Source organism: Adiantum capillus-veneris, chromosome 21 (assembly GCF_014529385.1).
Source record: "Adiantum capillus-veneris isolate H3 chromosome 21, ASM1452938v2, whole genome shotgun sequence".
Lineage (NCBI taxonomy): Eukaryota > Viridiplantae > Streptophyta > Polypodiopsida > Polypodiales > Pteridaceae > Adiantum > Adiantum capillus-veneris.
The window spans coordinates 102,141,459-102,156,435 of record NC_140951.1 but is presented as its reverse complement, the minus strand read 5'-3'; the positions used below and the strand labels follow the sequence as shown (position 1 = coordinate 102,156,435).

The window sequence follows — 14,977 nt, the reverse complement described above, 5'->3', positions numbered from 1 at the left end:
ATGGTGTCAAGTTTGGATTTTTAAAACTTTAAGGTGAAGAACTATACCAAACCTTATATATAGGTTAGGAGTATAATAATTTTAGTAGCTACATGTCTTATAAGTGTAGAAAAGTGGGTCATTTTTACTTCACATGAGTCGAAAATGGGGGGGTTTTTTAGGACTCTCCACTCGTCACAGGTGGCATGTCCTTTTCTATAGCGAGTGAATCCCCCGGGCTATAATCCTATGACACGTGGATCAAAAACCATCAACTCAAGAACAAAGGTGAATGACATATCCATATGCGGATCTAGAGAAGAAAAGGCTTGAAATGTGCCAAAAAATGATTCGAATAGCCCAAGCTTTACTAGAACCTCCAGTTTGAAAACCCGAGGATGTGATACTTGTCCCACCAGCACCAATAATTCCACCAAAGTAGGAGAGAATTGAGATAGATTGTAGTCACGACCATGGACCAAAGCTCAAGGACCCAACAAAAGAACCAAGAATAATGTTAAATACCATGAAAAACATTTCCAAGGGATTCCACCTAGGTGTACCAGGGGAGTGTAGAGAAATAGATGGCCTTGACAAACTATGGAAACAAGTCAGAGAGGCCAATGAAGCCAGTGCACTAAGAGAACGCATAAACCAGGCCAGTGAGGGGAGAGGAGTGTTTCTTCCACCAATTAATGAATTTGAGGCGAGATCTCAAATAAATCTAGAAGTGAAATCTTATTGGGGAGACCAAGAATCTATTATATTTATGGACAACCAACCCCATTCACTAACAACACTATCTTTTTGAATGGAAGAGTATGAGGCCAAGTTAGATGTTGTTGCAATCCCATCACGGAGACTTCTTCTAAGAAAGTCATCGACTCTAAAGGGCTGATAGACATTTTGTCAATGCCTGTGACATGCACAATAATGTTAGTTCAGCTACTACGAATATGAACAAACATGTGGACGATGGTAGGAGGCTGTCTAGAAAAGTTTGGTGTGAAGGATCCTTCATCACAAATTCAAGAGGGAAGCCAAGAACTTGAAAATCCTCACATTACCACCATGCTTTTATCGTTGAACAAAGCTGGATAATATTCTAAAGAAGAAGTTGGAAACACAATTCTTCTAGTGGAATTTTAAGGTGTCACCACTATGGAAATTCTTGGCATTGGAGTTGGGTAGCCATAGCTACAAAAGAAACCTATAAAAAAAAGAAGAAATCAGCTTTAAGAGAAACATAAATGAAACTACATCTTGCAGATGGGTATATGGAGATACCCCTAGGGATTCTAGAGAAAGTAATTATCACCTCTTGCGAAATTGAATATGAGCATACATTTACTATTGGCAGTTTTGGCAAGAAGAACAACTACGACATCATACTTATAATACCATTCATGAGACATGTAGAAAAAGTCAAAATCACCAAAATACCTTGTCAGTAACCAAGATCCACAAAAATGTTTGTAGCCATATGGGAAGTTTTATTAACTAATGGAAGGATCTTTTTCTCGGAAAAGAAAAGGCTTCACCTGTATCTATGCCTTATGCTCAGTCGGAGCACCCAAATCCAAAGAAAAATGATGTATTCAACAGTATACAGTGTGCTAAATAAAATTTCTCTAATGTCCTTGCTCCCACACAGTAACCCACTGCTGAAGATGGCTCTCCGGAGTCAAAAAATGGTTGTTGCCGAAGCAATGAATGAGTTGCAAGCTGTTGCCTGCTATTGTACACACGTGCAGACCTGAAACTGACAAGCTACTGCCTATGCAGGTCAAAAACTGACCTACTACTGTAGTTCTTACCGTCGCGGTTGCCTACAAATGATGCATAAAAAACTAACGACCTGACCTGAAATGCATTGCCTCAATGTGCGTGGAGTTTCTCACGAACAGTTTGCTGCTGTCACAACCAGTTTGCGTGCCTTGTGCAGAGTGGTCATTCCATCGCAAGCCATTCAAGAGAGAGAGAGAATTGTACTTGCATCATCGAGTACATCTACTGCCTTCCTTATCTTTGTTGTGACTACACCCACACTTTCTTCCCTCAAATTCGCCACCGTTGTTCGGACATTCACCACATCCAATGTATTGCCAAGATACGTAGGTGTCAATGCGGGCCTCAATCGCTGCCTCAAGTCTCCCTTTAGATAGAGACAAACCTGTTAATGCATCAACACAACTTGGTTAGCGAATGTGCAAGAAGGAGATCACAATTGTATATATACAGCCCTTGAAAGCACAATCAAAGCTTTTCATTACCATCTCTTCTGACGGCACTTCATATGCTCCCACCAATCTCTTCCATACTGACGCAAGCACGGCTTGGTAGGAGCTCATTGAAGGATTTCCTGATTCTTGGATTTCTTTCTGCTTGAGCTACTGAACTACAACACTATCAAAATGCAAAACTTTGCAATGACCTTTCGTCGAAGGACGCTTTATATTAGGGATTTTCATAGCAACTCTTGGTTCAGGAGCCAAATCGTACCCAAGCTTTGACGTATCCAGCCAGCATTTTGGATCAAGCACCATATGCACATGGAATGGAGGTAGTGACACGCCCAGACCTTCACAACATTGGCCCCAAGACCTTAAAAAATATGATAAGAGGAACCGTCGAAAACAGCATGACTGGTAGTTGCACCAATGACGATTCCACAACCATTTTTGAATGTGGTAACCTGAAAAAAATTGGTGAAGAAATAAGGCAACTCGATTGGATGAGCCTCATCTATACATAAACACAAAATACAAGGTAGCATTGCTCATATTACATGTACAATGTATGTAACAGAGAAGAATAACATTATTCTGCATCATGTATGTAAAAATACAGCAGTCTAAGATTGCCCATGGTACATGCATAAATGAATTGAGTTTACCTGGATAGAAAGAAAGGCGTCTTCAAATGGGTTCAAAGGAGTCGGTGTAGTCAAGTCACTATAGAGGTCATGGATGGAAAACTTCTCTTCGTGCAGCTCGAAAAAATCATAATCTGCAAAAGTTTCTCTGAACTCGATTCCGACATCATTGCAGTCAATAACAATGTTGCTGTGTTTGTCACCACCACCGTCATTCTCATGGCAAAAGCGTGCAGCAACAGGATAGAAGTCCACGAGGACCTTGGCCAATCCATATTTCAAGGTTTGGATGTCGCAACAAGAACACCCTTCTTCTTGCAGATAATCAGCATTGGCTAGAAGAGGATAGAAGAGGACACTTCTGATGTAGTTGAAATTCAGGAAGATGGTGTCTGAAGGAGAAAGGTAGAAATTGAATCTGTGAGTAGGATGCAGTGGCTTTACGATAGAGGTATTCGTAACCTGTACATGGCGATATTCATCTGATGATCCACCTGCGAAATTAGAAAGCGTTATCAGTAGAAGAAACTGACATCGGGTGCAGAGAAAGAGTGAGAAAGTGGGGGAGAGGAAAGTCACAATCTAAAGTCTTGATCATTTGTGTCTTTAGGACAGTTGGCCCAAAGACTATTTTTTGAAATAACGTGGCATAGCTCTCCTTTGAGATTTCAGAAAATAGTCTTTGGGCTAACTGCCCTAACAAAAGTGAGCCTCCCATCAATCAACTGAGTAATCACACCCTATTGATTGAGCCATTTTATTGTAGTGATTGCCCCATAACTTATAAGATGAGAACTCATCTATATAGTAAAACCTACACCATCTATAACGTGCAAAATAAAGTTATCTCTACTTCTCTTTAAGTTTTAATCTATATCTTGCATCTTTTATATTTGTGTTATCTCCTGTTTTGTGTGCCGCAAAAAGCACATATATTCACAATAGTGGATGTTTCAACTACACAACCACGACTCTAGCTCGACAACATTTCAAGGTTTGATATTTATATCCAATTTCCTAGGCCTATGCATTTTCTTGGTCCACACATAAAGCCTACAAGAAGGTAGGGCGCAACTTCCATTTCTTATAATTTTTTGTGAGACCACAATGCCAACTCTCACCGTACATTTTATGGCACTTCTTCATGATGTGTAGTGTATAATTAGAATTTTCACTCACTGATGCTTCATCGTAAGACAAAATGTTAAACTATTCACATTGCTTCTATGTAGCTTAACACAATTTAACATCACAATTGGAGGTCACTTGTACATGATTGTCAAGCTGGTAGTGCACTTTAATTCTTAGTATTTTGATGCTTTCTGTATTTTCTGAGTTTTTCAATGCTTCCTTTAGTTTAGCTACATGTTTTCCTCACTAGTATATGCTCAATATCGATCATCATATCTATTATTATATAGATACATGCTAATTTTCTCATCATTGGGGGCAGCTCAACTTATGTATTGGAATACTCAATCTACTTTGTACATGCTTACTTTATTCTTAGGTGGTTGATGTCAATCTACATATTTCCTTGTTTGGAAATGTATTTTTTATATTGGAGCTCAATGTTCTCCTCTACGTAACCATTCTTTACTATGAGCGTTTTCCTCAGCGTTTTCCTCCTCATATATGTTTTGTACCAAGTTCTATGATCAACATCCAAGAATCCTTGCTCCCTCCGATTTTAGCAACACATAACTCTCTCTCTCTCTCTCTCTCTCTCTCTCTCTCTCTCTCTCTCTCTCTCTCTCTCTCTCTCTCTCTCTCTCTCTCTCTCTCTCTCTCTCTCTCTCTCTCTCTCTCTCTCTCGCTCGCTCGCTGGTGGCTCCATGAGAAATAAGGAAAAATCGACTACGCTTGATTTAGAGTAAGATGGGTGCCTCAAAGATGGGTCCACTATCTAGAGGCTAAATGGAAATCTGCAAAACAACTACCAATGTAAGTTAAAAAAGGTTTGAGGAGAATGATTAAGCTCCAACCATTTGCTCATTTGAATTACCCCCTTTCGTAGCCCTCTGTTGTACAATGAGCCTTTTGGGACATAGTTTGCTTCTTCTCAATGATCATCAAGTCCCAAGATAAGCTATTGTTATGACTTGTCAATTGGCTCTACTCATCCACTCATGTTCCGCAACAAAAGCTAAGGTGATAGCAATCACAATTAGCTAAGAAAGTAAACAATCAATGCCCTCCAAAATCTATGAGATCACGTACAGCAAAGAGAAATAGTCCCTTGGTCCCACTGCTCAAACAGTTGTAGGGAAATCCGTGAAATTGGACCATTTTATAGATAGCTAGCTATACACGTAATCAATTATCATATATTCAATTAATTTTTCAAAAATTGCAATGCACTTTGTACTTGTTTACTTCAATTCTAGGCACTTGATGTCAATCTATGTATGCCCTATTTGTAAGGATGGAATGAAACTCAACCTCCAGCTTCCAACTCAGTAGTTTGCAAAATTCAAACGCAGCAGTCTATTGAGTTCAGACACAACACTCTGACTGTAATGTAGGATCAAACACAACAATAAAGTGATGGAGATGCATGCACAAAATTTACAACATGATAGCTTTGACATAGTATTTGTGGGTACAAAAGAGTTGAACCTCTTTAGGTTTTTTCTGATAGATATAGTGTAGGATTATACAACCACCCGATAAGGGTGTGAATATACAACCTCCCAATTATGGACAGGCACATGGCCCTTTATCCCAACAACCTCCCACCTAAAGGAAACATGTTGAAGTAAAGAAAGAGAATCATCTATGTACAATTTGAAAACATCTATATATGTCTAAGCCCCATCATCTGTCAACAATGAGCAAGCTTCTCAACTAGAAGACCCTTCATGAGAAGGTCTGCACCTTGACAAGATCAATGCTCTTGTTGTCAAGTAAATCCTAGATAAAGTGATATTTCACCTATATGTGCTTTATCCTTTCATGAAATATAGGATTCCAAGCTAGCATGATAGCACTCTGACTATCACAATAACAGAGAATTGGAATCTCTGAAATGCCAAGATCTCCCACCAAGCAAGAAAGCCATAAAGCCTCCTTGCATGCCTCCGTAGCAACAACATACTTACCTCTCTTGTAGAAAATTCAACACAATTTTGTAGCATGGATATCCAAAAGACTGCTCCCCCTATGCATGTGAAAACATACCCCGAAGTAGACTTCCTGTAGGCCTCATGACTAGCATAGTGTGCATCCGTAAATCCCATCACATATGTCTTTTGCTTGCCAAAGCAGATGCATAAATCCTTTGTACCCTTGAGGTACCTCATAATACCCCTTTACTGCTTCCCAATTCTTCTAGCTAGGATTTTCCATGTTTCCCCTAACCACTCCCACTAAAAATGCAATATTAGGACGTGTATCCAACATAGCAGACATCAAACTACCAACAGCTAAAGCATATGGAATCTTGGCCATTTCAGCCTTTTCATCATCAAATGTGAGGTTGTCTGCTGCAATAAGTTTTGCATATGGAGCCAATGGTATCAACACCTGAAGCATACGGAATCTTGGACATTTCATCCTTTTCATTTTCAAATGTAGGGTTGTCTGCTACACTAAGTTTCACATATGGAGTCAATGGTACACCAATTTCTTCCCCCTTCCATATGGAAACGCTCCAAAATCATGGATACATATTCCTACTGCAACAAATAAAGGAGACCTTTTGACCTATCCCTAAATACATGCATTCCAAGAATATGATTGGCCTCACCAAGATCCTTCATATCAAAGCTATTGTAGGCATGAATACATGTCAAATGCATGAATATTTCGGTCTACAATCAATATATCATCTATATACAACACCAAGATAATCAAACTGGCATCTGCTACCCTCTTGGTGTAGAAGAGGTGATTAGTCTAACTTTCGTTGAACCCTTGAGATTGGATGAATGTATCAAATTTTAGATACCATTCTTGAGATGTGTGTTTCAGCCCATACAAACTCCTTTTGAGTTTACATACCATCTTTTCCTTCCCTTTTTTGACAAAACCTTCAAGCTACTGCATATACATTTCCTCATGCAAATTACCATGTAAAAATGCAATTTTTACATCCATCTGTATGAATTACCAATCCCTTGATGCATCCAAGACCAAAACAATCCGCAAAGTAGTCATCTTGACTATGGGAGAGAAGATCTCATCAAAATTATCTTGCATGCTATCCTACATGTGAGTGTGCCATTTTTTATTGTCCTAATTTATGTTGCTCTGACTATGAGCTACGATGGGAAATTTTTGGCTAAGAAGTTTTAGCACCATTCCCTACACATTAAGAACATCATCATCAATTTTTTGTTGACCTTTGGGCATACACTACTTTCCAAAAGGTACATCTTCCAAAAGAACAACTGTTTTGACTTCTTTAGCCCTTTGAGGTTGTTTGTGCTTGCGACCCTCTTGAAAGATTACATCTTGGCTACGGACAATTCTCCTCCTTTTGGGATCCCATAATTTATACCCCATTTCACCATCATCACCATATCCTAGGAATACACACTTATAGGACTTTAGCTCCAAGTTATTGCAATCTTCCCTTCTGAATGTGCACAAAAGCTTTTCAACCAAGCACTCTCAAATGAGCATACGAAGGTGGATTGCCCGACCATTCTTCTTGGGTAACTCCCCCACCCAAAGACCTATGTGGTGGTGATCGATTAATCAAATGTACAACTGTCATAATAGCCTCTTCCCTAAAACCATTGGGTAATGCAGCATGAGATAGCATACATTGGACTTTTTCTTGAATAGTTTGATTTACCCGCTCTGCAGCCCCATTCTGGGGTGGATATTGAGGTGCATTCAACTCTTTATTTATCATTTTACTATCACAAAAGTCTTAAAAAGACATTAACACATACTCACCCCCATTCTCAAAGCGCGGACACGTTACCTTACTACTGACATGATTTTTAGTAAATCCCACAAATTTTTTGAACTTATCCAGGGCCTCATCCTTATGTTGGATTGTACATACCTCTAGAGATAGCCCTTGCATCTCACATACATCAAAATGTACCAATTCCAAGAGAGCAGATTTCAATGAGAGAGATTTCTTCTGAGGAGTTTGAGCATGCTCACCTTGTGTCCCAACCTACAATGCCACAAGGAAACACTTGGCTGCTCAGTTATGGAAACTACATGGTTTTGTACACTAGATACATGAAGTGGATATAGAGTTTTACTTTTGGGACCTCTATCAATGATCCTAGATCCCTTGCTAGTTTTCCACTTGCTATCCCCAAAGATTTTGTGATAGCCATCACCATCGAGCTGCCATGTGCTTATCGGGCTCTTCTTGAGCTTGGGTACATGCCTCACATGATGCAATGTAAAATATGATCCATGCTGAAATTTCAACTGCACACTATCAACTCCCTAATATCACATGCATGGTTGTCCCGCAAATGAGCAACACCCTAATTACCAACATTGTAGCTAGAGAACCATTCTTGATGTGGGGTTGGCATGGAATGAAGCAACCAAATCCAAAATCTAGGTGTGCATGTCATCATCAGAATTAGAAACCAAAGATTGTGCACTAAAAGAAGAAGCAAAGAGAATATCATGGCCACTATCCACATGACTGACTACATTGTTTTTCTATATCTGAATCATGCTCTTCTTTTCATGTTGACCATCCTTTTTGTCATCTATGCTATCATCAAAAAATTTACCCTTGCCTTTCTCTTTCTTTCACTTAACGCAATCAGGCTCAAAGTGTCCTTTCTTTTCATACCGATGGCACTCATCATCTTTCCCACGAGACTTGTTGCTGCCTCTGTTTTCCAATTTCTCCCTTTGCTAAGATCTATCTCTGGCAACGCACTAGAAAACTTTTTAGCTGTAATATTTTGTCTTTTCAGCTCTTCCGTTAGCAAAGAGCTCTCCACATCAAAATACATCAGTATAGCATTGGATTTTTTCATGGTTGTCATGAACGTATCCCAACTTTGAAATAAAGTGTATAGTAGGAAAGTAGCTTTGAATTCATTATCAATGTTGAATTTCAGAGCAGACAATTGGCTATAAACTGAGTTTGACTCATTAAGATGTACACTCATGGCTACATGTTCCTTCATCCAAAGGTCCATCAACTTGTTCAACTAGTAAACCTTACTAGAAACATTTTTTTGAGCATACAATGCCTCATGTCTAGTACACATAGCATAGGTAGAGTTCATCATTAGGAAAAATGTGAACCCTCTAGGGGCACTTTGGGATTAAGGTTAATTAGAGCTATCAATAGGAAGAGGGTGGTGGACACACTCGATACCCTCAAAAAAGTAGGGGGACAAGGTAGCCTTACACCTGTTAATGGCCTCTTACATAGTGAGAAGGTAAGGAAGGTGGCTAGGGGAAAGGGAGGCGGGAGGGGGGGGCGGGGGGGGGGGACCACTTTGACCTTTTTTCTCCCACTTTTTGGTTCGAATTTAGAAATACACTAAAAAATTCAAATTTTTAGAAAGTTCCAAATTTTAAGTTTTCCCTCCATGAAAGGTCCCCAAACTTATTTCATGGTCAAAAAAGTATTTTGAACCTCCAAAAGTCAAAAACGTGCACTAGAAAATTCCAAAAATTTAATTTTTCCAAAAAAGTTCAAAACATCATTTTCGACCCCCCAAAGTCTTTCCAAACCTATTCTATAGCTAAAAAGTGATTTTATCTCTCTACAAACTCTTTTCTAAGCTCTTCATTGCTGCAACAACCACACGCACCCCATATAGTCCAACATTACTCTCTGCTAGCTTTCTCCCACCTCCATTGTAGCACCAAGCAATCTCCTCCCCCGTCTCTTCCCCTTGCCCGCCACATAGTTTCACACCAAGCTAGCTCCTCTTCCTTCTCTCACCTCCATTACACCATGAAACAAGATTCTACTCCTTCTACTTTCATTCACTCACACTACATGGAAACCTCTCCTCCCGAAGATGGAAAGTGTATGAGCTCACATGACTTGCATACCACAACAATAGGAGGTGTGAATAGTGTGTGGGCATTCCAAGGGTTTGTCTCCAACATAAAGATTAGAGTAGATGATGATATCATCAAAGAACTCTCCAGTAAAGGTTTGGTGAGGCTTGAATAGCTTCCCCATCAAGCAGTTAAATGTGGTTGGTGCATTGGTCAAGCCAAAAGGCATGACAATGTATTCCTAAAGACCAAACGTAGTGCAAAATGCGGTCTTTCTAATGTCTTGATCAAATATCCCTATTTGATGGTAGACACTTTTTAGGTCAATCCTACTGAAGTAGGTTGACCCTTGCAGCTTATCAAATAGGTCTTCTACCCATGGAACGGGAAACCTATTTTTGGTAGTGATCCTATTTAGTGCTCTATAGTCGACATACATACGATATCTGCCGTGTTTCTTTTGCACTAATAACACGGGTGAACAAAATGGAGAAGAGCTAGGCCTAACCATGCCCTTCTCAACTAACGCATGCACTTGCCGCATGATCTCTTGGATAACCCGCACACTTATTCATGCAAATCAGAAGAACAAAACAATCGTAAGGTGGCGAACCTCACCTCTACATACAAAGAAAAAGAAATAAACAACTATGTGACATACTCACAAATCTAGCACAATAGGAAGAATGACATAACAAAAAAAAGTAGATATTTGTGGGGGGGAGAGATTTAATGGATAGAGAGGGCAAGAGATGAAGGAGGAGACCATAGGTGCCTCCTTGATTGTGCAGATGATGTCAAGGAATACCGTGAGGGTAACCTTCACTCTTGTTGAATGTCAAATCCTCCCACTTCAAATTGCACCAAGGAATTGCGATTGATGATGATGTAGGTGGTATGTGTGTTGATGAGTAGGTTGTGTGTGCCTAACCTCCTTACCCTTGTGGTGTGATGGTGTCTCCCAATGCGCTTTTACATGGACTAACACTTTTAGCTATATTAAAAGTGTGGAGGCATAGTGCCTACACCTCAAAATGCTCATAACCTCTAATAATTTAGATCTTGTGCTTTGGTGAGAGCGTTGTGTGTTTTGGTGATAGAGAACCCTCCTTATAAAGAAAAAGAGGGTAAAATTTTCTTATATTTTTATTGGGATGTGACCTACACCATGTGACCGTGGGTCAGCCATGTTTGATGCAATGATTCTTTTGATAGAGGTCCACATAGAGAAAATAGTAGGGGAAGAGAGAGATGGAGGGTAGATAAATGGGGTTTTTACAAGGTATGCTAGTCGTAGCTAGCTTATTTGAGAGAGAGAGAGAGAGAGAGAGAGAGAGGGTTTTTTACAAGAGGTTGTTGAAGGTGGTTTGTCATTGGAAAAGACTCAAATCCACCACTTATAGCGGTAGTGGCTGCCAAGACTTCATTTACTATGGCTTTGTTTCTCTTACTCATGCCCTAGATTTCAAATATAGAGTAAAAAATATACAATGATCTTGTGTTAACACACAAATGAGAGATTATGCATTAGTAAGAGAATGGGGTCTAGGAGGGCCTCTTTATTTGACAGTTTAAGGAATTCAAAACTCTGGTATTTAGAAAGTAATCAAATGACAACTTTTGAATTCAAACAGAGGTAAAACAACTAGTTTATTTGAATTCAAATTTCCTCCAAAATTGAATTTAAAATCTAGCGGGTAAAATCATATCATGTAGCATACATATCGAAAAGAAGAGCTTGGTGCGTAGATTGCGGATCTATAATCTTTGCTGAAATTGGCTATCATATGTGGGAGTTATAGAAGGATGAAAATAATAAAATTGTCCACCTCCTTTTTGGGGGAATCATGCATCCTTTGGTCACGCTGTCGTGCTGTGACACGTACATAGTGGGAACGCATGCTACAAGATCTATCTTGTATTTTTTTAGATACATAATTATATTTCCTATAGTGTACATATGCATATTTAAGTTTAATAATAAGCCTTCTATCTCATCCTATTATTTTTCTCAAGGGTAACATATCCTTACTTTACCATCAGAAAATACTATGGGAAAAGCATCAATAGCTCCGCCTCTTTAACTTGGGGCAAAAAGCATTGATTCTTTATTTCTACTATTTCATTATCATCTCACACCCTAGCTAGATCCTATATCTAGGGTAAACTCCAATATAAATATATTCTATGTATTTTTTATACTTTTCTTATATTTCTTTTTAAATAGCTACTAGGAGAGAATCAAATCCTAGTGGGACACTAGGTGGCATGATTTCAAAGATACACTTATTTTAATGCATTATTGCAAGCATGATTACAAAACTTTGTCAAGGAGAAATGTCATGCTTTCATATGGCATGAGGTGTCCTTTGGAATTAAATGAAAGTCTAGGCTAAGGAGACCACATGAAGACTTTTGCTGCCATAAATGGACCCTATTTTGATGAATGTTTTACACAAGGTTCCAATCCGAATTGAAAAACGATTTTAAAATGAAAATCGTAGCTAATGAGCTGAAGTTTTTGCCCATATTTTTATTTTTTTATTTGGAGCCACGGTTGAGGAGATATGATCAAAATACTGGACCCCAATCTGCCCACATCATGCAGGGGCAGCTCATTTTCAACTTTTCCCATTCCTGTTCACACTGGCTCCTCTCTTCTTGTGTAAACCCTTGGGGGTTCCCTTCACCTATAAAAGGGGACCTCTTCTTCCTTGGAAGGAACTGAAGGATTCAAGCCATTGATGAGAGGAATTCTTGAGGGAGTGAGTAGTAATGCCTAATTGTATTTAGCGATTAACATAAGCCTAAGCCTACACTTTCTCCTCGAAGAAGACTAGCCATTCTTGTCACAAGCTAACCTTGGAAGATCAACTCTAATCAAAGAAGGTCTTGCAATTGGTGTATCAATCAAAGTGGAATTCTCCATTCTTCTTCTCTCTCCATCAATAATGTTGCCAAAGGGTTTGTCAAGTAAGATGTGTTCTACATTGATGTCTTTTTGATTTCTTGTTGTTTTCTTTTTCATCTCTAATCCAACATATATATATATATCTAATATTATCTCCTTAACCAAATCTATCCCTCTCATTCTTAGTAATTCATCCTCTCTAGGTTCTCTTGCTACAGGTACATCTCTCCCCGCAGTATCCTTATTGCCTACGGGCAAGAATAGGGCTTGGGAGGGAAACTTCTCATCTCTTCACTTCTCTCATATCTACATTTCTCACATACTATCCTAGATGAATAACCCACATGATGATCATTTCTATCGTTTTCACTCTGTACGATCTATTAGAATTAACGTATGGATTAGCCGTAAAATACACTTTCAACAACGTATAGTGTTTCTCTTCGGCCCTGAAAGGCTCAATGAAATACTTCTATCACCAGATCCCATCATACTACCTCTCATAGACTATAATTTTTCTTTTGATGTAAGCGTAGTTATCTTGCTATGAACCAAGAGGATTTGTACACACAATTAATCCCAATCACTAGACAAAATATATATATTATGGTAAGCAAAAAACTACAATTCCAAAGAACAATTCGTAGCCTATTTGGTCATCCAAGATTGAATGCCATTAACTTATCCATTAACCCTTTCATACTACCTATGATACGATATGACCATAGCCTTGATGTTTTCATCTTCGTATTGTTTTGACATTCTCTTTTGCGTTCTTTCTTTGTGTGTGTGAATGCAACAGAGAAAGAGTGAGTCTTCTTTGATTGCACTTCTTTCCAAACCCTAGTCTTCATGGCATCTATGGTTTAACTCCTTCATATAGTTTTTGTTGAGTTCTCTCACAAACTCTCACAGCCATAAGCCCGATGCTTTCCTAGCAAGACCGCAAATTTCTCGACATATTTTTGGTGAACCCGACGTGAATCTGCTAGGGTGAGAGTTTGTGGGTAACCATGGGTGATCATGTTGAGAAACAGGGTATGCATTTTGACCCAGCAACAATGCAAATGTTTCAAGCATTTGCAATGTTCATGCAACAACAACATGCTACTGAAAGAAGGGAGATTTCAGCAACGAAGGCCATACAAGCGGTCGTCAACAGAATGGATCAGTTCAATGGCAAAGATGTAACCAAGTACTTACGCGAGTATGTGAAGGAGATGGAGCTGCATCGCGTGTCAGAAGGTGAGATGATTCAAAGCTTTGAGCTAGTTGTTGCTCCAGAAATTAGGGAGCATGTTAGGGAAATTAAAGATGGGCATGGGAGAAATTGGGAAGAACTCAAAGTAGCTTTAAAGGAGGAATATTTCATGGAGGACTCGGAGAGAGTGACCAAAAGGACATTCTTAGAATGGGTAGTCAAGCCAAAGCAAGGACTATCAATAACAGAGCTACTTAGGGAATTTGAGCGGCGCTATGCACAACTCACTAGGACAGAAAGGGCCACACTAGATGCAGAGAAGACAGATCTTTTCTTACAAGCTGCAGGTAAAGAGTTTCAAGAAAATTTGGAGCTTCTTCTTGAAGATAAAGATGCTGAGCAAGGACTAAAGACCGACTGGAATGAGGTTGAAGGTGCTGTCTCACTGCTTGCCAAACGACAAAGAAGAAGGGACAAGATGGTAGTAAACACTACAAGTCCTTCCACCTCAACTTCTGACAAAATGGTAAAGCCTACTTTTATTGCTCCTAAGTTTGATGAGTCCATGCTAGATGAGCTTGTGAAGGGAATGCGTGACTTGAAGGTGAAGTTTGCAAAGCTTGAAGAAAAAGGCCAACCATCAGGGCCACTTCCTAGGCAAAGACAACAACCCAAAGAAGGGTTTGTTAATAGATGTATTTGGTGTGATAGTACAGACCATGTAAGAAGGGATTGTGATGATTTTAGTGATGCTTTGTCAAAAGATGTTGTCTTTTTTAAGGATGGTAAAATCCACTTAAGAGAGACAAGTCTACCCTTGAGAACTAACTTTGGGAAGGGGGGAATGCAAACCTTAGTTGAAGATATGGCAACCAAGCATGCCACCTCTTCAGTTGAGGCAGCTACTTATGGAGTAAAAATTGAACATTTTTGTGATGAAGAGGTGAGTGACCATCATGGTCAAATTTGGCCAAATGTCATGCAATTAGCTAAAAAGGGAAAGCTTACAAAAGAGATTCTACATGAAGCAGGTGATTGCATATGTCTAGAAATAGGA

The 14,977-nt window shown here is 39.3% G+C and overlaps 1 pseudogene; it reads right to left on the bottom strand.

The window, feature by feature from the left end:
• Nucleotides 1-1,749: 1,749 nt before the first annotated feature.
• Nucleotides 1,750-8,832, bottom strand: LOC147431446 (shikimate O-hydroxycinnamoyltransferase-like; annotated as a pseudogene).
• Nucleotides 8,833-14,977: the final 6,145 nt, after the last annotated feature.